This window comes from Scyliorhinus torazame, chromosome 20 (assembly GCF_047496885.1).
Source record: "Scyliorhinus torazame isolate Kashiwa2021f chromosome 20, sScyTor2.1, whole genome shotgun sequence".
Classification (NCBI taxonomy): Eukaryota; Metazoa; Chordata; class Chondrichthyes; order Carcharhiniformes; family Scyliorhinidae; genus Scyliorhinus; species Scyliorhinus torazame.
The window spans coordinates 86,628,773-86,655,527 of NC_092726.1; positions in this window are offsets into that span (position 1 = coordinate 86,628,773).

Here is a 26,755-nt window from a genome sequence, read left to right on the forward strand (position 1 = left end):
TAACTGGCAATTTCACCATATCTGATTCTGGACCGTCTGCCTGGCAATTCCACCATGTCTGACACTCGACCGTCTGCCTGGCAATTCCATAATGTCGGAGACTGGACCGTCTGTCTGGCAATTCCACCATGTTTGACACAGGACCGTCTGTCTGGCAATTCCACCATGTCTGACACTGGACCGCCTGCCTGGCAATTCCACCATGTCCGACACTGCACCGTCTACACGGCAATTCCACCATGTCTGACACTGGACCGCCTGCCTTGTACATCCACCGTGTCTGAGACTGGAATGTCTGCCTGCCAATTCCACCATGTCTGACACTGGACCGTCGGCGTGGCAATTCCACCCTGTCTGACACTGGACCGTCTGCCTGGCAATTCCACCAAGTCTGACACTGGATCGTCTGCCTGGCAATTCCACCATGTCTGACACTGGCACGTTGCCTTGTAATTCCACCATAATCTGACACTGTACCGTCTGTCTGGCTGGTCCACCATGTCGGACACTGGACTGTTTGCCTGGCAATTCCAGCATGTCTGGCACTGGACCGTCTGCCTGGCAATTCCACCGTGTCTGACACTGGGCCGTCTGCCTGGCAATCCCACCATATCTGAGACTGGACCGTCTGCCTGGCAATTCCACCATGCCTGAGACTGGACCGTCTGCCTGGCAATTCCACCATGTCTGACACTGGGCCGTCTGCCTGGCAATTCCACCATGTCTGATTCTGGCCTGTCTGCCTGGCAATTCCACCATGTCTGTCACTGGACCGTCTGACTGGCAATTCCACAATGTCTGAGGCTGGACGGTCTGTCTGGCAATTCCAACATGTCTGAAACTGGACCGTCTGCCTGGCAACTCCACCATGTCTGACAATGGACCGTCTGCCTGGTAAATCCACCATGTCTGACAATGGACCGTCTGCCTTGTAATTCCACAATGTCTGACACTGGTCTGTCTGCCTGGCACTTACACCATGTCTGACACAGGACCGTCTGCCTGGCAATTCCACCATGTCTGATACTGGACCGTCAACCTTGTAATTCCACCATGTCTGACACTGGACCGTCTGTCTGGCAATTCCACCATGTCTGACACTGGACCGTCTGCCTGTCAATTCCACCATGTCTGATACTGGACCGTCTGCCTTGTAATTCCACCATGTCTGACACTGGACCGTCTGCCTGCCAATTCCACCATGTCTGACACTGGACCGTCTGCCTGGCAATTCCACCATGTCTGACACTGGACCGTCTGCCTGGCAATTCCACCATGACTGACGCTGGACCGTGTACCTGGCAATTTCACCATGTCTGACACGGGACCGTCTGCATTGTAATTCCACCATGTCTGACAGTGGACCGTTTGCCTGGCAATTCCACCATATCTGACACTGGACCGTCTGCCTGGCAATTCCACCATGTCTGACACTGGACCGTCAACCTTGTAATTCCACCATGTCTGACACTGGACCGTCTGTCTGGCAATTCCACCATGTCTGACACTGGACCGTCTGCCTGTCAATTCCACCATGTCTGATACTGGACCGTCTGCCTTGTAATTCCACCATGTCTGACACTGGACCGTCTGCCTGCCAATTCCACCATGTCTGACACTGGACCGTCTGCCTGGCAATTCCACCATGTCTGACACTGGACCGTCTGCCTGGCAATTCCACCATGACTGACACTGGACCGTCTACCTTGCAATTCCTCCATGTCTGACACTGGACTGTCTGCCTGGCAATTACACCATGTCTGAGACTGGACTGTCTGCATGGAAATTCCAGCCTGTCTGATACTTGACCGTCTCCCTGGCAATTCCACCATGTCTGACACTGGACCGCCTGCCTGGCAATTCCACCATGTCTGACACTGGACCGTCTGCCGTGTAATTCCACCATGCTTGACACTGGACCGTCTGCATTGTAATTCAACCATGTCTGACACTGGACCGTCTGTCTGGCAATTCCACCATGTCTGACACTGGACCGTCTACCTGGCAATTTCACCATGTCTGACACGGGACCTTCTGTCTGACAATTCCACCATGTCTGACACTGAACCGTCTGCCTGGCAATTCCACCATGTCTTACACGGGACCGTTTGCCTTGCAATGCCACCATGTCTGCAACTGGGCCGTCTGCCTTGTAATTCCGCCACGTCTGACACTGGACCATCTGCCTTGTAATTCCACCATGTCTGACACTGGACCGTCTGTCTGGCAATTCCTCCATCTCTGACACTGGGCCGTCTGCCTGGCAATTCCACCATGTCTGAGACTGGACCGTTTGCCTTGTAATTCCACCATGTCTGACACTGGACCGTCTGGCTTGTAATTGCACCATGTCTGACACTGGACCGTCAGCCTTTCAATTCCACCATATCTGACACTCGACCGTCTGCCTGGCAATTCCACCATGTCTGACACTGGACCGTCTGCCAGGCAATTCCACCATGTCTGACACTGGGCCGTCTGCCTGGCAATTCCTCCATGTCTGACACTGGACCGTCTGCCTGGCAATTACACCATGTCTGAGACTGGACTGTCTGCATGGAAATTCCAGCCTGTCTGATACTGGACCGCCTGCCTGGCAATTCCACCATGTCTGACACTGGACCGTCTGACTTGTAATTCCACCATGCTTGACACTGGACCGTCTGCATTGTAATTCAACCATGTCTGACACTGGACCGTCTGTCTGGCAATTCCACTATGTCTGACTCTGGACCGTCTTTCTGGCAATTCCACCAGGACTGACACTGGACCGCCTGCCCGGCAATTCCACCATGTCTGACACTGAACCGTCTGTATGGCAATTCCGCCATGTCTGACACTGGACCGTCTGCCTGGCAATTCCACCATTACTGAGACTGGACCGTCTGCCGGGTATTTCCACCATGTCTGACACTGGACCGTCTGGCTTGTAATTCCACCATGTCTGACACTGGGCCGTCTGCCTGGCAATTACACCATGTCTGACACTGGACCGTCTGCCTGGCAATTCCACCATATTTGACACTGGACCGTCTGCCTGGCAATTCCACCACGTCTGACACTGGACCGTCTGCCTTGTAATTCCACCGTGTCTGTCACTGGACCGTCTGCCTTGTAATTCCACCGTGACTGAGACTGGACCGTCTGCGTGGTAATTCCACCATGTCTGACATTGGAAAGTCTGCCTGGTAATTCCACCATGCCTGACACTGGACCGTCTTCATGGCAATTTCACCATGTCTGACACGGGACCGTCTGCATTGTAATTCCACCATGTCTGACACTGGACCGTTTGCCTGGCAATTCCACCATATCTGACACTGGACCGTCTGCGTGGCAATTCCACAGTGTCTGCGACTGGACTCTCTGCCTAGTAATTCCACCATGTCTGTCACTGGACCGTCTGCCTGGCAATTCCACCATATCTGACACTGGACCGTCTGCCTGGCAATTCCACAATGTCGGAGACTGGACCGTCTGTCTGGCAATTCCACAGTGTCAGACACTGGACCTCCTGCCTGGCAATTCCACCATGTCTGACACTGCACCGTCAACCTGGCAATTCCACCATGTCTGACACTGGACCGTCTGCCTGGCAATTCCACCATGTCTGACACTGGACCGTCTGCCTTGTACTTCCACCGTGTCTGAGACTGGACCGTCTGCCTGGCAATTCCACCATGCCTGACACTGGACTGACTGCCTGGCAATTCCACCATGTCTGACACTGGACCGTCTGCCTGGCAATTCCACCATGTCTGACACTGGACTGCCTGCCTGGCAATTCCACCATGTCTGACACTGGACCATCTGCCTTGTAAATCCACCATGTCTGACACTGGACCGTCTGCCTTGTAATTCCACCATGTCTGACACTGGACCGTCAGCATTGTAATTCCACCATGTCTGACACTGGACCGTCTGTCTGGCAATTCCACCATGTCTGACACTGGACCGTCTGCCTTGTAATTCCACCATTTCTGACACTGGACCGACTGCCTGGCAATTCCACCATGACTTACACTGGACCGTCTGTCTGGCAATTCCACTATGTCTGACACTGGACCGTCTGTCTGGCAATTCCACCAGGACTGACACTGGACCGTCTGCCCGGCAATTCCACCATGTTTGACAATGGACCGCCTGCCTGGTAATTCCACCATGTCAGACACTGGACCGCCTGTTTGGCAATTCCGCCATGTCTGACACTGGACTGTGTGCCTGGCAATTCCACCATGTCTGACACTGGACCGTCTGCCTTGTAATTCCACCGTGTCTGTCACTGGACCGTCTGCCTTGTAATTCCACCGTGACTGAGACTGGACCGTCTGCGTGGTAATTCCACCATGTCATACACTGGAAAGTCTGCCTGGCAATTCCACCATGTCTGACACTGGACCGTCTACCTGGCAATTTCACCATGTCTGACACGGGACCGTCTGCATTGTAATTCCACCATGTCTGACACTGGACCGTTTGCCTGGCAATTCCGCCATATCTGACACTGGACCGTCTGCCTGGCAATTCCACCGTGTCTGCGACTGGACTGTCTGCCCAGTAATTCCACCATGTCTGTCACTGGACCGTATGCCTGGCAATTCCACCATGTCTGACACTGGACCGTCTGCCTTGTATTTCCACCGTGTCTGTCACTGGACCGTCTGCCTTGTAATTCCACCGTAACTGAGACTAGACCCTCTGCGTGGTAATTCCACCATGTCTGACACTGGAAAGTCTGCCTGGCAATTCCACCATGTCTGACACTGGACCGTCTACCTGGCAATTTCACCATGTCTGACACGGGACCTTCTGTCTGACAATTCCACCATGTCTGACACTGAACCGTCTGCCTGGCAATTCCACCATGTCTTACACGGGACCGTTTGCCTTGCAATGCCACCATGTCTGCAACTGGGCCGTCTGCCTTGTAATTCCGCCACGTCTGACACTGGACCATCTGCCTTGTAATTCCACCATGTCTGACACTGGACCGTCTGTCTGGCAATTCCTCCATCTCTGACACTGGGCCGTCTGCCTGGCAATTCCACCATGTCTGAGACTGGACCGTTTGCCTTGTAATTCCACCATGTCTGACACTGGACCGTCTGGCTTGTAATTGCACCATGTCTGACACTGGACCGTCTGCCTTTCAATTCCACCATATCTGACACTCGACCGTCTGCCTGGCAATTCCACCACGTCTGACACTGGACCGTCTGCCTTGTAATTCCACCGTGTCTGTCACTGGACCGTCTGCCTTGTAATTCCACCGTGACTGAGACTGGACCGTCTGCGTGGTAATTCCACCATGTCTGACGTTGGAAAGTCTGCCTGGTAATTCCACCATGCCTGACACTGGACCGTCTTCATGGCAATTTCACCATGTCTGACACGGGACCGTCTGCATTGTAATTCCACCATGTCTGACACTGGACCGTTTGCCTGGCAATTCCACCATATCTGACACTGGACCGTCTGCGTGGCAATTCCACCGTGTCTGCGACTGGACTCTCTGCCTAGTAATTCCACCATGTCTGTCACTGGACCGTCTGCCTGGCAATTCCACCATATCTGACACTGGACCGTCTGCCTGGCAATTCCACAATGTCGGAGACTGGACCGTCTGTCTGGCAATTCCACAATGTCAGACACTGGACCTCCTGCCTGGCAATTCCACCATGTCTGACACTGCACCGTCAACCTGGCAATTCCACCATGTCTGACACTGGACCGTCTGCCTGGCAATTCCACCATGTCTGACACTGGACCGTCTGCCTTGTACTTCCACCGTGTCTGAGACTGGACCGTCTGCCTGGCAATTCCACCCTGTGTGACACTGGACCGTCTGCGTGGCAATTCCACCCTGTCTGACACTAGACCGTCTGCCTGGCAATTCCAACATCTGACACTGGACCGTCTGCCTTGCAATTCCACCATGTCTCAGACTGGACAGTCTGCCTGGCAATTCCACCATTTCTGACACTGGACCGACTGCCTGGTAATTCCACCATGTCTGACACTGGACCGCCTGCCTGTCAATTCCACCATGTCTGACGCTGGGCCGTCTGTTTGACAATCCCACCATGTCTGACACTGGACCGTCTGCCTTGTAATCCCACCATGTCTGACACTGGACCGTCTGCCTGACAATTCCACCATGTCTGACACTGGGCCGTCTGCCTGTCAATTCCTCCATGTCTGACACTGGACCGTCTGGCTTGTAATTCCACCATGTCTGACACTGGACCATCTGCCTGGCAATTCCACCATGTCTGACACTGGACCGTCTGCCAGGAAATTCCACCATGTCTGACACTGGGCCGTCTGCCTGGCAATTCCTCCATGTCTGACACTGGACCGACTGCCTGGCAATTACACCATGTCTGGGACTGGACTGTCTGTCTGGCAATTCCACCATATGTGACACTGGACCGTCTGCCTGGCAAGTCCACCGTGTCTGACACTGGACCGTCTGCATGGCAATTCCACCCTGTCTGATACTGGACCGTCTGCCTGGCAATTCAACCATGTCTGACACTGGACCGTCTGCCTGGCGAATCCACCATGTCTGAGACTGGACCGTCTGTCTTGCAATTCCACCATGTCTGACACTGGTCCATCTGCCTTGTAATTCCACCATGTCTGAGTCTGGACCGTCTGCCTTGTAATTCAACCATATCTGACACTGGACCGTTTGCCTTGTAATTCCACCATATCTGTCACTGGATCGTCTGCCTGGCAATTCCGCCATGTCTGACACTGGACCGTCTGCCTTGTAATTCCACCATGTCTGACACTGTGCAGTCTGCCTTGTAGTTCCACCATGTCTGACACTGGACCACCTATCTTGTAATTCCACCATGTCTGTCACTGGAACGCCTGCCGGGCAAATCTACCATGACTGATACTGGGCCGTCTTCATGGCAATTCCACCATGTCTGACACTGGACCGTCTGCCTGGCAATTCCACAATGTCTGAGACTGGACCGTCTGTCTGGCAATTCCACCATGTCTGAAACTGCAACGTCTGCCTGGCAATTTCACCATGTCTGACACTGGACCGTCTCCATGGCAATTCCACCATGCCTGACACTGGACCGTCTGCCTGGCAATTCCACCATGTCTGACACTGTACCGTCTTCCTGGCAATTGCACCATGTCTGACACTGGACCGCCTGCCTGGCTATTCCACCATGTCTGACACTGGACCGTCATCCTTGTAAATCCACCATGTCTGACACTGGACCGCCTGCCTGGCAATTCCACCATGTCTGACACTGGACCGTCTGCCTTGTAATTCCACCATGTCTGACACTGGACCGTCTGTCTGGCAATTCCACCATGTCTGACGCTGGACCGCCCGCCTGGCAATTCCACCATGTCTGACACTGGACCGTCTGTCTGTCAATTCCACCATGTCTGACACTGGACCACCTGCCTGGCAACTCCACCATGTCTGACACTGGACCGTCTGTATGGCAATCCCGCCATGTCTGACACTGGACCGTCTGCCTGGTATTGCACCAAGTCTGAGACTGGACCGTCTGCCGAGTACTTCCACCGTGTCTGACACTGGACCGTCTGCCTAGCAATTCCACCATGTCTGAAACTGGGCCGTCTGCCTTGTAATTCCACCGTGCCTGTCACTGGACCGTCTGCCTTGTAATTACACCGTGACTGAGACTGGACCGTCTGCGTGGTAATTCCACCATGTCTGACACGCGACCGTCTGCATTGTAATTCCACCATGTCTGACACTGGACCGTTTGCCTGGCAATTCCACCATATCTGACACTGGACTGTCTGCCTGGCAATTCCACCGTTTCTACGACTGGACTGTCTGCCTAGTAATTCCACCATGTCTGTCACTGGACCGTCAACCTAGTAATTCCACCATGTCTGACACTGGACCGCCTGCCTGGCAATTCCACCGTGTCTAACACTGCACCGTCTGCCTGGCAATTCCACCATGTCTGACACTGGACCGTCTGCCTTGTACTTCCACCGTGTCTGAGACTGGACCGTCTGCCTGGCAATTCCACCGTGTCTAACACTGCACCGTCTGCCTGGCAATTCCACCATGTCTGACACTGGACCGTCTGCCTTGTACTTCCACCATGTCTGACACTGGACCGTCTGCGTGGCAATTCCACCATGTCTGATACTAGACCGTCTGCCTTGCAATTCCACCATGTCTCAGACTGGACAGTCTGCCTGGAAATTCCACCCTGTCTGACACTGGACCGTCTGCCTTGTAATTCCGCCACGTCTGACATTGGACTGTCTGCCTTGTTATTCCACCATGTCTGACACTGGACCGTCTGCCTGGGAATTCCACCATGTCTGACACTGGACCGTCTGTCTGGCACTTCCACCATGTCTGACACTTGATCGTCTGCCTGGCAATTCCTCCATCTCTGACACTGAGCCGTCTGCCTGGCAATTCCACCATGTCTGAGACTGGACTGCCTGCCTTGTAATTCCACCATATCTGACACTGGACCACTGACGCTGACTCTTCGCCCGAGCCCGGGTTGTCCGGGTCTGTTGCAGTGTGCTGGATGCCGGCTGTATTGACAAAGTGCTGACATTCCTCCCCGGTGAACACAGTCACATTGTCAGACAACCATGCATCTGGGAGGCATGGGGTCACAGAAAGATCAACGCAGACCCTCTGTGGTGGATCCTGGGGTAGTCCACATCTCCTGAACATTGAAACAGCTCCAGTGGGCATCCTCTAGGTTCAGGAACATTGTTCCAGGAAAGGATTTGTGAAATACACAGGTAACCTCATCAACGGAAGGCCAGGAAATTCCCGTGGATACAGGGGGGCTGTGAGTGGCAACGTCTGCTGTGCCTGGAATAGATCTCAATGGAGCAACATTTGCTCAATGTCCTTATCGATATCCGGCCACCGACTGCACCTCCTGGTCAACATTCCCATCTCTATATGTCCAGGGTGTGCTCTGTATAACCCCGGCAGCTCCTGGCCAATAGTCCCATATCTGTGTGGCCAGGGTATGCTCTGTATAATCCTTCCAACTCCTGGCCAACATTCCCATCTTTGTGTGGCCAGGGTGTGCTCTGTATAACCACTGCAACTCCTGGCCAACGTTCCCATCTTTGTGTGGCCAGCGTGTGCTCTGTCTATCCCCTGCCGCTCCTGGTCAACATTCAAATCTCTCTGTGAGGCCAGGGTGTGCTCTATATAAATCCTGCAGCTCCTGGTCAACATTCCCATCTCCTTGTGGCCAGGGAACGCCCAGTATAACCCCTGCAGGTCCTGGTCAACAATCCCATTTCTGTGTTTGGCCAGGGTATGCTCTGTATAACTCTAGCAGCTCCTGGTCAACATTCCCAGCTCTGTGTGTACAGGGTGTGCTCTGTATAACCCCTGCAGCTCCTGGACAACATTCCCATCTCTGTTTGTGGCCAGGGTGTGATTTGTATAACCTCTGCAACTCCTGGTCAACATTCCCATCTCTGTGTGTAGCCAGGGTGTGCTCTGTATAACCCCTGCAGCTCATGGTCAACATTCCAGGCTCTGTGTGTCCAGGGTGCGCCATGTGTAACCCCTGCAGTTCCTGGTCAACACTCCCATCTCTGTGTGGCCATGTTGTGCTCTGTAAACCCCTGCAGCTCCTGTTCAACATTCCCATCTCTGTGCGGCCAGGGTGTGCTCTGTATAACCCCTGAAGCTCCTGGTCAACATTCCCATCTTTGTGTGGCCAGGGTGTGCTCTGTATAGCCCCTGCAACTCCTGGTCAACGTTACCATCTCTGTGTAGCCAGGTTGTGCTCTGTATAACCCCTGCAGTTCCTGGTCAACATTCCCATCTCTGTGTGAGGCCAGAGTGTGCTCTATATAACTCCTGCAGCTCCTGGTCAAGATTCCCATCTCCTTGTGGCCAGGGTTTGCCCAATATGACTCCTGCAGGTCCTGGTCAACAATTCCATCTCTGTGTTTGGCCAGGGTGTGCTCTGTATAACCCCTGCAGCTCCTGGTCAACATTCCCATCTCTGTGTGGCTATGGTGTGCTTTCTATAACCTCTGCAGCTCCTGGTCTACATTCCCATCTCTGTGTGCGGCCAGGGTGTGCTCTCTATGACACCTGCAGCTCCTGGTCAGCATTCCCATCTCTGTGTGCGGCCAGGGTATGTCCTGTATAACCCCTGCAACTCCTGGACAACATTCCCATCTCTGTGTGGCCAGGGAGTGCTCTCTATAACCTCAGCAGCTCCTGGTCAACAATCCCATCGCTGTGTGGCCATGGTGTGCTCTGTATAACCCCGGCAGCTCCTGGTCAACTTTCCAATCTGTGTGTGGCCAGGGTGTGACCTGTATAACCACGGCAGCTCCTGGTCAACATTCCAATCTGTGCGTGGCCAGGGTGTGCACTGTGTAGCTTCTGCAGCTCCTGGTCAACATTCCCATCTCTGTGTGTGCAGGGTGTGCTCTGTCTAACCCCCGCTCCTGTTTAACATTCCCATCTCTGTGTGGCCAGAGTGTGCTCTGTATAACCCCAGCAGCTACTGGTCAACATTCCCATCTCTGCGTTGCCAGGGAGCGCACTGTTTCCCCCCTGCTCCTGGTCAACATTCCCATCACTGTGTGGCCAGGGTGTGCTGTGTATGACCCCTGCAGCTCCTGGTCAACATTCCCATCTCTGTGTGAGGCCACGGTGTGCTCCGAAAACCCCTGCATCTCCTGGTCAAAATGCCCATCACTGTGTGGCCAGGGTGTGCTCTGTATAACCCCTGCAGATCCTGGTCAACATTACCTCCTCTGTGTGGCCAGGGTGTGCTCGGTAAACTCCTGCAGATCCTGGTCAACACTCCCATCTCTGTGTGGCCACGTTGTGCTCTGTTAACCCCTGCAGCTCCTGTTCAACATTGCAATCTCTGTGTGTGGCCACGATGTGCTCTGTATAAACCCTGCACCTCTTGGTCAACATTCCAATCTCTGTGTGTGGCCAGGGTGTGCTCTGTATAACTCCTGCAGCTCTTGGTCAACATTCCCATCTCTGTGTGGCCAGGGTGTGCTCTGTATAATCCCTGTAGCTCCTGGTCAACATTCCCTTCTCTGTATGTGGCCAGGGTGTGCTCTGTATAACCACTGCTCCTGGTGAACATTCCCATCTCTGTGTGTGGCCAGGGTGTGCTCTGTATAACCCCTGCAGCTCCTGGTCAACATTACGTCCTCCGTGTGGCCAGGGTGTGCTCGGTAAACTCCTGCAGCTCCTGGTCAACACTCCCATCTCTGTGTGGCCAGGTTGTGCTCTGTAAACCCCTGCAGCTCCTGATCAACATTCCCATCTCTTTATGGCCAGGTTGTGCTCTGTAAACCACTGCAGCTCCTGTTCAACATTCCCACCTCTGAGTGGCCAGGGTGTGCTCTGTATAACCCCTGCAGCTCCTGGTCAACATTCCCATCTTTGTGTGGTCAGGGTGTGCTCTGTATAACCCCTGCAACTCCTGGTCGACGTTCCCATCTCTGTGTGGCCACGGTGTGCTCTGTATAACCTCAGCAGCTCCTGCTCAACAATCCCATCTCTGTGTGGCCAGGGTGTGCTCTGTATAACCCCGTCAGCTCCTGGTCAACTTTCCAATCTGTGTGTGGCCAGGGTGTGACCTGTATAACCACGGCAGCTCACGGCACGTCAACATTCCAATCTGTGCGTGGCCAGGGTGTGCACTGTGTAGCTTCTGCAGCTCCTGGTCAACATTCCCATCTCTGTGTGTGCAGGGTGTGCTCTGTATAACCCCCGCTCCTGTTTAACATTCCCATCTCTGTGTGGCCAGAGTGTGCTCTGTATTACCCCAGCAGCTACTGGTCAACTTTCCCATCTCTGCGTGGCCAGGGTGCGCACTGTTTCCCCCCTGCTCCTGGTCAAGATGCCCATCACTGTGTGGCCAGGGTGTGCTCTGTCTCACCCCTGCAGCTCTTGGTCAACATTCCAATCTCTGTCTGTGGCCAGGGTGTGCACTGTATAACTCCTGCAGCTCTTGGTTAACTTTCCCATCTCTGTGTGTGGCCAGGGGGCGCTCTGTATAACCCCTGCAGCTCCTGGTCAACATTCCCATCTCTGTGCGGCCAGGATGTGCACTGTATATCCACTGCAGCTCATGGTCAACATTCCCATCTCTGTGTGGCCAGGGTGTGCTCTGTATAATCCCTAAAGCTCCTGGTCAACATTCCCTTCTCTGTGAGTGGCCAGGGTGTGCTCTGTATAACCCCTGCTACTGGTCAACATTCCCATCTCTGTGTGTGGCCAGGGTGTGCTTTGTATAACCCCTGCAGCTCCTGGTCAACATTACCTCCTCTGTGTGGCCAGGGTGTGCTCGGTAAACTCCTGCAGATCCTGGTCAACACTCCCATCTCTGTGTTGCCAGGTTGTGCTCTGTTAACCCCTGCAGCTCCTGTTCAACATTGCAATCTCTGTGTGGCCACGATGTGCTCTGTATAAACCCTGCAGCTCTTGGTGAACATTCCAATCTCTGTGTGTGACCAGGGTGTGCTCTGTATAACTCCTGCAGCTCTTGGTCAACTTTCCCATCTCTGTGTGTGGCCAGGGGGCGCTCTTTATAACCTCTGCAGCTCCTGGTCAACATTCCCATCTCTGTGCGGCCAGGATGTGCACTGTATATCCACTGCAGCTCAGGATCAACATTCCCATCTCTGTGTGGCCAGGGTGTGCTCTGTATAATCCCTAAAGCTCCTGGTCAACATTCCCTTCTCTGTGAGTGGCCAGGGTGTGCTTTGTATAACCCCTGCAGCTCCTGGTCAACATTACCTCCTCTGTGTGGCCAGGGTGTGCTCGGTAAACACCTTCAGATCCTGGTCAACACTCCCATCTCTGTGTTGCCAGGTTGTGCTCTGTTAACCCCTGCAGCTCCTGCTCAACATTGCAATCTCTATGTGTGGCCACGATGTGCTCTGTATAAACCCTGCAGCTCTTGGTGAACATTCCAATCTCTGTGTGTGGCCAGGGTGTGCTCTGTATAACTCCTGCAGCTCTTGGTCAACTTTCTCATCTCTGTGTGTGGCCAGGGTGCGCTCTGAATAACCTCTGCATCTCCTCGTCAACATTCCCATCTCTGTGCGGCCAGGATGTGCACTGTATATCCACTGCAGCTCCTGATCAACATTCCCATCTCTGTGTGTGGCCATGGTGTGCTCTGTATAAACCCTGCAGCTCCTGGTCAACATTACCTCCTCTGTGTGGCCAGGGTGTGCTCGGTAAACTCCTGCAGATCCTGGTCAACACTCCCATCTCTGTGTGGCCAGGTTGTGCTCTGTATACCCCTGCAGCTCCTGTTCAACATTCCCATCTCTGAGTGGCCAGGGTGTGCTCTGTTTAACCCCTGCAGCTCCTGGTCAACATCCCCATCTTTGTGTGGTCAGGGTGTGCTCTGTATAACCCCTGCAACTCCTGGTCAACCTTCCCATCTCTGTGTGGCCAGGTTGTGCTCTGTATAACCCCTGCAGCTCCTGGTCAACATTCCCATCTCTGTGTGGCCAGGTTGTGCTCTGTATAACCCCTGCAGCTCCTGGTCAACATTCCCATCTCTGTGTGGCCAGGGTGTGCTCTGTATAACCTCAGCAGCTCCTGGTCAACAATCCCATCTCTGTGTGGCCAGGGTGTGCTCTGTATAACCCCGGCAGCTCCTGGTCAACTTTCCAATCTGTGTGTGGCCAGGGTGTTACCTATATAACCACGGCAGCTCCTGGTCAAAATTCCAATCTGTGCGTGGCCAGGTTGTGCACTGTGTAACTTCTGCAGCTCCTGGTCAACATTCCCATCTCTGTGGGAGCAGGGTGTGCTCTGTATCACCCCCGCTCCTGTTTAACATTCCCATCTCTGTGTGGCCAGAGTGTGCTTTGTATAACCCCAGCAGCTACTGTTCAACATTCCCATCTCTGCGTGGCCAGGGTGCGCACTGTTTCCCCCCTGCTCCTGGTCAACATTCCCATCTCTGTGTGAGGAATGTGTGCTCTATATAACTCCTGCAGGTCCTGGTCAACAATTCCATCTCTGTGTTTGACCAGGGTGTGCTCTGTATAACCCCTGCAGCTCCTGGTCAACATTCCCATCTTTGTGGGCTACGATGTGCTTTGTATAACCTCTGCAGCTCCTGGTCAACATTCCCATCTGTGTCTGCGGCCAGGCTGTGCTCTCTATGACCCCTGCAGCTCCTGGTCAGCATTCCCATCTCTGTGTGCGGCTAGGGTGTGTCCTGTATAACCCCTGCAGCTCCTGGACAACAATCCCATCTCTGTGTGGCCAAGGTGTGCTCTGTGTAACCCCCGCTCCTGTTTTAACATTCCCATCTCTGTGTGACCAGAGTGTGCTCTGTATAACTCCAGCAGCTACTGGTCAACATTCCCATCTCTGCGTGGCCAGGGTGCGCACTGTTTCCCCCCTGCTCCTGGTCAACATGCCCATCACTGTGTGGCCAGGGTGTGCTCTGTATAACCCCTGCAGCTCGTGGTCAACATTCCAATCTCTGTGTGTGGCTAGGGTGTGCTCTGTATAACTCCTGCAGCTCTTGGTCAACTTTCCAATCTCTGTGTGTGGCCAGGGGGCGCTCTGTATAACCCCTGCAGATCCTGGTCAACATTCCCATCTCTGTGCGGCCAGGATGTGCACTGTATATCCACTGCAGCTCCTGATCAACATTCCCATCTCTGTGTGTGGCCAGGGTGTGCTCTGTATAGCTCCTGCAGCTCCTGGTCAACATTACCGTCTCTGACTGGCCAGGGTGTGCTCGGTAAACTCCTGCAGCTCCTGGCCAACACTCCCATCTCTGTGTGGCCAGGTTGTGCTCTGTTAACCCCTGCAGCTCCTGTTCAACATTGCAATCTCTGTGTGTGGCCACGGTGTGCTCTGTATAACCCCTGCAGCTCCTGGTCAACATTACCTCCTCCGTATGGCCAGGGTGTGCTCGGTAATCTCCTGCAGCTCCTGGTCAACACTCCCATCTCTGTGTGGCCAGGTTGTGCTCTGTAAATCCCTGCAGCTCCTGTTCAACATTCCCATCTCTGTATGGCCAGGTTGTGCTCTGTAAACCACTGCAGCTCCTGTTCAACAGTCCCATCTCTGAGTGGCCAGGGTGTGCTCTGTATAACCCCAGCAGCTCCTGGTCAACGTTCCCATCTCTGTGTGGCCAGGGTGTGTTCTGAAAAACCTCAGCAGCTCCTGGTCAACAATCCCATCTCTGTGTGGCCAGGGTGTGCTCTGTATAACCCCGGCAGCTCCTGGTCAACTTTCCAATCTGTGTGTGGCCAGGGTGTGACCTGTATAACCACGGCAGCTCCTGGTCAACATTCCCATCTCTGTGTGTGGCCACGGTGTGCTCCGAAAACCCCTGCATCTCTTGGTCAAAATGTCCATCTCTGTGTGGCCAGGGTGCGCACTGTTTCCCCCATGCTCCTGGTCAACATGCCCATCACTGTGTGGCCAGGGTGTGCTCTGTATAACTCCTGCAGCTCTTGGTCAACTTTCCAATCTCTGTGTGTGACCAGGGGGCGCTCTGTATAACCCCTGCAGATCCTGGTCAACATTTCCATCTCTGTGCGGCCAGGATGTGCACTGTATATCCACTGCAGCTCCTGATCAACATTCCCATCTCTGTGTGTGGCCAGGGTGTGATCTGTATAGCTCCTGCAGCTCCTGGTCAACATTACCGTCTCTGTGTGGCCAGGGTGTGCTCGGTAAACTCCTGCAGCTCCTGGTCAACACTCCCATCTCTGTGTGGCCAGGTTGTGCTCTGTTAACCCCTGCAGCTCCTGTTCAACATTGCAATCTCTGTGTGTGGCCACGGTGTGCTCTGTATAACCCCTGCAGCTCCTGGTCAACATTACCTCCTCCGTATAGCCAGGGTGTGCTCGGTAAACTCCTGCAGCTCCTTGTCAACACTCCCATCTCTGTGTGGCCAGGTTGTGCTCTGTAAATCCCTGCAGCTCCTGTTCAACATTCCCATCTCTGTATGGCCAGGTTGTGCTCTGTAAACCAATGCAGCTCCTGTTCAACATTCCCATCTCTGAGTGGCCAGGGTGTGCTCTGTATAACCCCTGCAGCTCCTGGTCAACATTCCCATCTTTGTGTGGTCAGGGTGTGCTCTGTATAACCCCTGCAACTCCTGGTCAACGTTCCCATCTCTGTGTGGCCAGGGTGTGTTCTGAAAAACCTCAGCAGCTCCTGGTCAACAATCCCATCTCTGTGTGGCCAGGGTGTGCTCTGTATAACCCCGGCAGCTCCTGGTCAACTTTCCAATCTGTGTGTGGCCAGGGTGTGACCTGTATAACCACGGCAGCTCCTGGTCAACATTCCAATCTGTGCGTGGCCAGGGTGTGCACTGTGTAGCTTCTGCAGCTCCTGGTCAACATTCCCATCTCTGTGTGTGCAGGGTGTGCTCTGTATAACCCCCGCTCCTGTTTAACATTCCCATCTCTGTGTGGCCAGAGTGTGCTCTGTATAACCCCAGCAGCTACTGGTCAACTTTCCCATCTCTGCTTGGCCAGGGTGCGCACTGTTTCCCCCCTGCTCCTGGTCAACATTCCCATCACTGTGTGGCCAGGGTGTGCTGTGTATGACCCCTGCAGCTCCTGGTCAACATTCCCATCTCTGTGTGTGGCCACGGTGTGCTCCGAAAACCCCTGCATCTCCTGGTCAAAATGTCCATCTCTGTGTGGCCAGGGTGCGCACCGTTCCCCCCGCTGCTCCTGGTCAACATGCCCATCACTGTGTGGCCAGGGTGTGCTCTGTATAACCCCTGCAGCTCTTGGTCAACATTCCAATCTCTGTGTGTGGCCAGGGTGTGCTCTGTAGAACCCCTGCAGCTCCTGGTCAACATTCCCATCTCTGTGCGGCCAGGATGGGCACTGTATATCCACTGCAGCTCAGGATCAACATTCCCATCTCTGTGTGGCCAGGGTGTGCTCTGTATAATCCCTAAAGCTCCTGGTCAACATTCCCTTCTCTGTGAGTGGTCAGGGTGTGCTTTGTATAACCGCTGCAGCTCCTGGTCAACATTACCTCCTCTGTGTGGCCAGGGTGTGCTCGGTAAACACCTTCAGATCCTGGTCAACACTCCCATCTCTGTGTTGCCAGGTTGTGCTCTGTTAACCCCTGCAGCTCCTGTTCAACATTGCAATCTCTATGTGTGGCCACGATGTGCTCTGTATAAACACTGCAGCTCTTGGTGAACATTCCAATCTCTGTGTGTGGCCAGGGTGTACTCTGTATAACTCCTGCAGCTCTTGGTCAACTTTCCCATCTCTGTGTGTGGCCAGGGTGCGCTCTGTATAACCTCTGCAGCTCCTCGTCAACATTCCCATCTCTGTGCGTCCAAGATGAGCACTGTATATCCACTGCAGCTCCTGATCAACATTCCCATCTCTGTGTGGCCAGGGTGTGCTCTGTATAATCCCTATAGCTCCTGGTCAACTATCCCTTATCTGCATGTGGCCAGGGTGTGCTCTGTATAACCCCTGCTCCTGGTCAACATTCCCATCTCTGTGTGTGGCCATGGTGTGCTCTGTATAACCCCTGCAGCTCCTGGTCAACATTACCTCCTCTGTGTGGCCAGGGTGTGCTCGGTAAACTCCTGCAGTTCCTGGTCAACACTCCCATCTCTGTGTGGCCAGGTTGTGCTCTGTATACCCCTGCAGCTCCTGTTCAACATTCCCATCTCTGTGTGGCCAGGTTGTGCTCTGTAAACCACTGCAGCTCCTGTTCAACATTCCCATCTCTGAGTGGCCAGGGTGTGCTCTGTATAACCCCTGCAGCTCCTGGTCAACATTCCCATCTTTGTGTGGTCAGGGTTTGCTCTGTATAACCCCTGCAACTCCTGGTCAACGTTCCCATCTCTGTGTGGCCAGGTTGTGCTCTGTATAACCCCTGCAGCTCCTGGTCAACATTCCCATCTCTGTGTGGCCAGGTTGTGCTCTGTATAACCCCTGCAGCTCCTGGTCAACATTCCCATCTCTGTGTGGCCAGGGTATGCCCAGTATAGCTCCTGCAGGTCCTGGTCAACAATCCCATCTCTGTGTGGCCAGGGTGTGCTCTGTATAACCCCGGCAGCTCCTGGTCAACTTTCCAATCTGTGTGTGGCCAGGGTGTTACCTATATAACCACGGCAGCTACTGGTCAACATTCCAATCTGTGCGTGGCCAGGTTGTGCACTGTGTATCGTCTGCAGCTCCTGGTCAACATTCCCATCTCTGTGGGTGCAGGGTGTGCTCTGTATCACCCCCGCTCCTGTTTAACATTCCCATCTCTGTGTGGCCAGAGTGTGCTTTGTATAACCCCAGCATCTACTGTTCAACATTCCCATCTCTGCGTGGCCAGGGTGCGCACTGTTTCCCCCCTGCTCCTGGTCAACATTCCCATCTCTGTGTGAGGAATGTGTGCTCTATATAACTACTGCAGGTCCTGGTCAACAATTCCATCTCTGTGTTTGACCAGGGTGTGCTCTGTATAACCCCTGCAGCTCCAGGTCAACATTCCCATCTCTGTGGGCTACGGTGTGCTTTGTATAACCTCTGCAGCTCCTGGTCAACATTCCCATCTCTGTCTGCGGCCAGGCTGTGCTCTCTATGACCCCGGAAGCTCCTGGTCAGCATTCCCATCTCTGTGTGCGGCCAGGCTGTGTCCTGTATAACCCCTGCAGCTCCTGGACAACAATCCCATCTCTGTGTGGCCAAGGTGTGCTCTGTATAACCCCCGCTCCTGTTTTAACATTCCCATCTCTGTGTGGCCAGAGTGTGCTCTGTATAACCTCAGCAGCTACTGGTCAACATTCCCATCTCTGCGTGGCCAGGGTGCGCACTGTTTCCCCCCTGCTCCTGGTCAACATGCCCATCACTGTGTGGCCAGCGTGTGCTCTGTATAACCCCTGCAGCTCGTGGTCAACATTCCAATCTCTGTGTGTGGCTAGGGTGTGCTCTGTATAACTCCTGCAGCTCTTGGTCAACTTTCCAATCTCTGTGTGTGGCCAGGGGGCGCTCTGTATAACCCCTGCAGATCCTGGTCAACATTCCCATCTCTGTGCGGCCAGGATGTGCACTGTATATCCACTGCAGCTCCTGATCAACATTCACATCTCTGTGTGAGGCCAGGTTGTGCTCTGTAAAGCTCCTGCAGCTCCTGGTCAACATTACCGTCTCTGTGTGGCCAGGGTGTGCTCGGTAAACTCCTGCAGCTCCTGGTCAACACTCCCATCTCTGTGTGGCCTGGTTGTGCTCTGTTAACCCCTGCAGCTCCTGTTCAACATTGCAATCTCTGTGTGTGGCCACGGTGTGCTCTGTATAACCCCTGCAGCTCTTGGTCAACATTCCAATCTTTGTGTGTGGCCAGAGTGTGCTCTGTATAACCCCTGCAGCTCCTGGTCAACATTCCCATCTCTGTGCGGCCAGGATGTGCACTCTATATCCACTGCAGCTCCTGATCAACATTCCCATCTCTGTGCGGCCAGGATGTGCACTGTATATCCAGTGCAGCTCCTGATCAACATTCCCATCTCTGTGTGAGGCCAGGTTGTGCTCTGTATAGCTCCTGCAGCTCCTGGTCAACATTACCGTCTCTGTGTGGCCAGGGTGTGCTCGGTAAACTCCTGCAGCTCCTGGTCAACACTCCCATCTCTGTGTGGCCTGGTTGTGCTCTGTTAACCCCTGCAGCTCCTGTTCAACATTGCAATCTCTGTGTGTGGCCACGGTGTGCTCTGTATAACCCCTGCAGCTCTTGGTCAACATTCCAATCTTTGTGTGTGGCCAGGGTGTGCTCTGTATAACCCCTGCAGCTCCTGGTCAACATTCCCATCTCTGTGCGGCCAGGATGTGCACTCTATATCCACTGCAGCTCCTGATCAACATTCCCATCTCTGTGTGGCCAGGGTGTGCTCTGTATAACCCCTGCTCCTGGTCAACATTCCCATCTCTGTTTTTGGCCAGGGTTTGCTTTGTATAACCTCTGCAGCTCCTGGTCAAAATGTCCATCTCTGTGTGGCCAGGGTGCGCACTGTTTCCCCCCTGCTCCTGGTCAACATGCCCATCACTGTGTGGCCAGGGTGTGCTCGGTATAACTCCTGCAGCTCTTGGTCAACTTTCCAATCTCTGTGTGTGACCAGGGGGCGCTCTGTATAACCCCTGCAGATCCTGGTCAACATTTCCATCTCTGTGCGGCCAGGATGTGCACTGTATATCCACTGCAGCTCCTGATCAACATTCCCATCTCTGTGTGTGGCCAGGGTGTGATCTGTATAGCTCCTGCAGCTCCTGGTCAACATTACCGTCTCTGTGTGGCCAGGGTGTGCTCGGTAAACTCCTGCAGCTCCTGGTCAACACTCCCATCTCTGTGTGGCCAGGTTGTGCTCTGTTAACCCCTGCAGCTCCTGTTCAACATTGCAATCTCTGTGTGTGGCCACGGTGTGCTCTGTATAACCCCTGCAGCTCCTGGTCAACATTACCTCCTCCGTATAGCCAGGGTGTGCTCGGTAAACTCCTGCAGCTCCTGGTCAACACTCCCATCTCTGTGTGGCCAGGTTGTGCTCTGTAAATCCCTGCAGCTCCTGTTCAACATTCCCATCTCTGTATGGCCAGGTTGTGCTCTGTAAACCAATGCAGCTCCTGTTCAACATTCCCATCTCTGAGTGGCCAGGGTGTGCTCTGTATAACCCCTGCAGCTCCTGGTCAACATTCCCATCTTTGTGTGGTCAGGGTGTGCTCTGTATAACCCCTGCAACTCCTGGTCAACGTTCCCATCTCTGTGTGGCCAGGGTGTGTTCTGAAAAACCTCAGCAGCTCCTGGTCAACAATCCCATCTCTGTGTGGCCAGGGTGTGCTCTGTATAACCCCGGCAGCTCCTGGTCAACTTTCCAATCTGTGTGTGGCCAGGGTGTGACCTGTATAACCACGGCAGCTCCTGGTCAACATTCCAATCTGTGCGTGGCCAGGGTGTGCACTGTGTAGCTTCTGCAGCTCCTGGTCAACATTCCCATCTCTGTGTGTGCAGGGTGTGCTCTGTATAACCCCCGCTCCTGTTTAACATTCCCATCTCTGTGTGGCCAGAGTGTGCTCTGTATAACCCCAGCAGCTACTGGTCAACTTTCCCATCTCTGCGTGGCCAGGGTGCGCACTGTTTCCCCCCTGCTCCTGGTCAACATTCCCATCACTGTGTGGCCAGGGTGTGCTGTGTATGACCCCTGCAGCTCCTGGTCAACATTCCCATCTCTGTGTGTGGCCACGGTGTGCTCCGAAAACCCCTGCATCTCCTGGTCAAAATGTCCATCTCTGTGTGGCCAGGGTGCGCACCGTTCCCCCCCTGCTCCTGGTCAACATGCCCATCACTGTGTGGCCAGGGTGTGCTCTGTATAACCCCTGCAGCTCTTGGTCAACATTCCAATCTCTGTGTGTGGCCAGGGTGTGCTCTGTAGAACCCCTGCAGCTCCTGGTCAACATTCCCATCTCTGTGCGGCCAGGATGTGCACTGTATATCCACTGCAGCTCAGGATCAACATTCCCATCTCTGTGTGGCCAGGGTGTGCTATGTATAATCCCTAAAGCTCCTGGTCAACATTCCCTTCTCTGTGAGTGGTCAGGGTGTGCTTTGTATAACCGCTGCAGCTCCTGGTCAACATTACCTCCTCTGTGTGGCCAGGGTGTGCTCGGTAAACACCTTCAGATCCTGGTCAACACTCCCATCTCTGTGTTGCCAGGTTGTGCTCTGTTAACCCCTGCAGCTCCTGTTCAACATTGCAATCTCTATGTGTGGCCACGATGTGCTCTGTATAAACACTGCAGCTCTTGGTGAACATTCCAATCTCTGTGTGTGGCCAGGGTGTACTCTGTATAACTCCTGCAGCTCTTGGTCAACTTTCCCATCTCTGTGTGTGGCCAGGGTGCGCTCTGTATAACCTCTGCAGCTCCTCGTCAACATTCCCATCTCTGTGCGTCCAAGATGAGCACTGTATATCCACTGCAGCTCCTGATCAACATTCCCATCTCTGTGTGGCCAGGGTGTGCTCTGTATAATCCCTATAGCTCCTGGTCAACTATCCCTTATCTGCATGTGGCCAGGGTGTGCTCTGTATAACCCCTGCTCCTGGTCAACATTCCCATCTCTGTGTGTGGCCATGGTGTGCTCTGTATAACCCCTGCAGCTCCTGGTCAACATTACCTCCTCTGTGTGGCCAGGGTGTGCTCGGTAAACTCCTGCAGTTCCTGGTCAACACTCCCATCTCTGTGTGGCCAGGTTGTGCTCTGTATACCCCTGCAGCTCCTGTTCAACATTCCCATCTCTGTGTGGCCAGGTTGTGCTCTGTAAACCACTGCAGCTCCTGTTCAACATTCCCATCTCTGAGTGGCCAGGGTGTGCTCTGTATAACCCCTGCAGCTCCTGGTCAACATTCCCATCTTTGTGTGGTCAGGGTTTGCTCTGTATAACCCCTGCAACTCCTGGTCAACGTTCCCATCTCTGTGTGGCCAGGTTGTGCTCTGTATAACCCCTGCAGCTCCTGGTCAACATTCCCATCTCTGTGTGGCCAGGTTGTGCTCTGTATAACCCCTGCAGCTCCTGGTCAACATTCCCATCTCTGTGTGGCCAGGGTATGCCCAGTATAGCTCCTGCAGGTCCTGGTCAACAATCCCATCTCTGTGTGGCCATGGTGTGCTCTGTATAACCCCGGCAGCTCCTGGTCAACTTTCCAATCTGTGTGTGGCCAGGGTGTTACCTATATAACCACGGCAGCTACTGGTCAACATTCCAATCTGTGCGTGGCCAGGTTGTGCACTGTGTATCGTCTGCAGCTCCTGGTCAACATTCCCATCTCTGTGGGTGCAGGGTGTGCTCTGTATCACCCCCGCTCCTGTTTAACATTCCCATCTCTGTGTGGCCAGAGTGTGCTTTGTATAACCCCAGCATCTACTGTTCAACATTCCCATCTCTGCGTGGCCAGGGTGCGCACTGTTTCCCCCCTGCTCCTGGTCAACATTCCCATCTCTGTGTGAGGAATGTGTGCTCTATATAACTACTGCAGGTCCTGGTCAACAATTCCATCTCTGTGTTTGACCAGGGTGTGCTCTGTATAAACCCTGCAGCTCCAGGTCAACATTCCCATCTCTGTGGGCTACGGTGTGCTTTGTATAACCTCTGCAGCTCCTGGTCAACATTCCCATCTCTGTCTGCGGCCAGGCTGTGCTCTCTATGACCCCGGAAGCTCCTGGTCAGCATTCCCATCTCTGTGTGCGGCCAGGGTGTGTCCTGTATAACCCCTGCAGCTCCTGGACAACAATCCCATCTCTGTGTGGCCAAGGTGTGCTCTGTATAACCCCCGCTCCTGTTTTAACATTCCCATCTCTGTGTGGCCAGAGTGTGCTCTGTATAACCTCAGCAGCTACTGGTCAACATTCCCATCTCTGCGTGGCCAGGGTGCGCACTGTTTCCCCCCTGCTCCTGGTCAACATGCCCATCACTGTGTGGCCAGCGTGTGCTCTGTATAACCCCTGCAGCTCGTGGTCAACATTCCAATCTCTGTGTGTGGCTAGGGTGTGCTCTGTATAACTCCTGCAGCTCTTGGTCAACTTTCCAATCTCTGTGTGTGGCCAGGGGGCGCTCTGTATAACCCCTGCAGATCCTGGTCAACATTCCCATCTCTGTGCGGCCAGGATGTGCACTGTATATCCACTGCAGCTCCTGATCAACATTCACATCTCTGTGTGAGGCCAGGTTGTGCTCTGTAAAGCTCCTGCAGCTCCTGGTCAACATTACCGTCTCTGTGTGGCCAGGGTGTGCTCGGTAAACTCCTGCAGCTCCTGGTCAACACTCCCATCTCTGTGTGGCCTGGTTGTGCTCTGTTAACCCCTGCAGCTCCTGTTCAACATTGCAATCTCTGTGTGTGGCCACGGTGTGCTCTGTATAACCCCTGCAGCTCTTGGTCAACATTCCAATCTTTGTGTGTGGCCAGGGTGTGCTCTGTATAACCCCTGCAGCTCCTGGTCAACATTCCCATCTCTGTGCGGCCAGGATGTGCACTCTATATCCACTGCAGCTCCTGATCAACATTCCCATCTCTGTGCGGCCAGGATGTGCACTGTATATCCAGTGCAGCTCCTGATCAACATTCCCATCTCTGTGTGAGGCCAGGTTGTGCTCTGTATAGCTCCTGCAGCTCCTGGTCAACATTACCGTCTCTGTGTGGCCAAGGTGTGCTCGGTAAACTCCTGCAGCTCCTGGTCAACACTCCCATCTCTGTGTGGCCTGGTTGTGCTCTGTTAACCCCTGCAGCTCCTGTTCAACATTGCAATCTCTGTGTGTGGCCACGGTGTGCTCTGTATAACCCCTGCAGCTCTTGGTCAACATTCCAATCTTTGTGTGTGGCCAGGGTGTGCTCTGTATAACCCCTGCAGCTCCTGGTCAACATTCCCATCTCTGTGCGGCCAGGATGTGCACTCTATATCCACTGCAGCTCCTGATCAACATTCCCATCTCTGTGTGGCCAGGGTGTGCTCTGTATAACCCCTGCTCCTGGTCAACATTCCCATCTCTGTTTGTGGCCAGGGTTTGCTTTGTATAACCTCTGCAGCTCCTGGTCAACATTTCCATCTCTGTGTGCTGCCAGGCTGTGCTCTGTATAACCTCTGCAGCTCCTGGTTAACATTCCCACCTCTGTGCGGCCAGGATGTGCAGTGTATATCCACTGCAGATCCTGATCAACATTCCCATCTCTGTGTGGCCAGGGTGTGCTCTGTATAATCCCTATAGCTCCTGGTCAACATTCCCTTCTCTGTGTGTGGCCAGGGTGTGCTCTGTATAACCCCTGCTCCTGGTCAACATTCCCAGCTCTGTGTGTCCAGGGTGTGCCATGTGTAACCCCTGCAGCTGCTGGTCAACACTCCCATCTCTGTGTGGCCAGGGTGTGCTCTCTAGAACCCCTGCAGCTGCTGGTCAACATTCCCATCTTTGTGTGGCCAGGGTGTGCTCTGTATTACCCCTGCAACTCCTGGTCAAGGTTCCCATCTCTGTGTGGCCAGAGTGTGCTCTGTATAACCCCAGCAGCTACTGGTCAACATTACCTCCTCTGTGTGGCCAGGGTGTGCTCGGTAAACTCCTGCAGCTCCTGGTCGACACTCCCATCTCTGTGTTGCCAGGTTGTGCTCTGTTAACCCCTGCAGCTCATGTTCAACATTGTAATCTCTGTGTGTGGCCACGGTTTGCTCAGTATAACCCCTGCAGCTCTTGATCAACATTCCAATCTCTGTGTGTGGCCACGGTGTGCTCTGTATAACTTCTGCAGCTCTTGGTCAACTTTCCCATCTCTGTGTGGCCAGAGTGTGCTCTGTATAACCCCAGGTCCTGGTCAACATTCCCATCTCTGTGTGGCCAGAGTGTGCTCTGTATAACCCCTGCAGCTCCTGGTCAACATTCCCATCTCTGTCTGTGGCCAGGGCATGCACTGTATATCCCCTGCAGCTCCTGGTCAACATTCCCATCTCTCTGTGGCCAGGATGTGCTCTGTATAACCCCATCTCCTGGTCAACATTCCCATCTCTGTGTGGCCAGAGTGTGCTCTGTATAGCCCCTGCATCTCCTGGTCAACATTCCCATCTCTGTCTGTGACCAGGGTGTGCACTGTATAACCCCGGCAGCTCCTGGTCATCATGCCCATCTGTGTGTAGCCAGGGTGTGCACTGAGAAGCTCCTGCAGCTCCTGGTCAACATTCCCAGCTCTGTGTGGGCAGAGTGTGCTCTGTATAACTCCAGAAGCTCCTGGTCGACAATCCCATCTCTGTGTGGCCAGTGTGTGCCCTATATAACCCCTACAACTCCTGGTCAACATTCCCACATCTGTGTTGAGCCAGAGTGTGCTCTGTCTAACTCCTGAAGCTCATGGTCAACATTCCCATCTCTGTGCGGCCATGGTGTGCTCTGTATAACCCCTGCTCCTGGTCAACATTCCCATCTCTGTGTGGCCATGATGTGATCTGTGTAACCCCTGAAGCTCCTGGTCAACATTCCCATCTCTGTGTGGCCAGGGTGCGCACAGCATAACAACTGGAACTCCTAGTCAACATTCCCATCGCTGTGTGGCCAGGGTGTGCTCTGTATAACCCCTGCAGCTCCTGGTCAACATTCTCATCTCTGTGTGGCCAGGGTGTGCTCTGCATTACCCCTACTCCTGGTCAACATTCCCAGCTCTGTGTGTCCAGTGTGTGCCATGTGTAACCCCTGCAGCTGCTGGTCAACACTCCCATCTCTGTGTGGCCAGGTTGTGCTCTGTAAACCCCTGTAGCTCCTGTTCAACATTCCCATCTCTGTGTGGCCAGGGTGTGCTCTGTATAACCCCAGCAGCTGCTGGTCACCATTCCCATCTTTGTGTGGCCAGGGTGTGCTCTGTATTACCCCTGCAACTACTGGTCAAGTTTTCCATCTCTGTGTGGCCAGGTTGTGCTCTGTATAACCCCTGCAGTTTCTGGTCAACATTCCCATCTCTGTGTGAGGCCAGGGTGTGCTCTGTATAACTCGTGCAGCTCCTGGTCAAGATTCCCATCTCCTTGTGGCCAGGGTATGCCCAGTATAATTCCTGCAGGTACTGGTCAACAATTCCATCTATGTGTTTGGCTAGGGTGTGCTCTGTATAACCTCTGCAGCTCCTGGTCAACATTCCCATCTCTGTGTGGACAGGGTGTGCTCTGTATAACCCCTGCAGCTCCTGGTCAACATTCCCATCTCTGTGTGGCAAGGATGTTCTCTGTATAA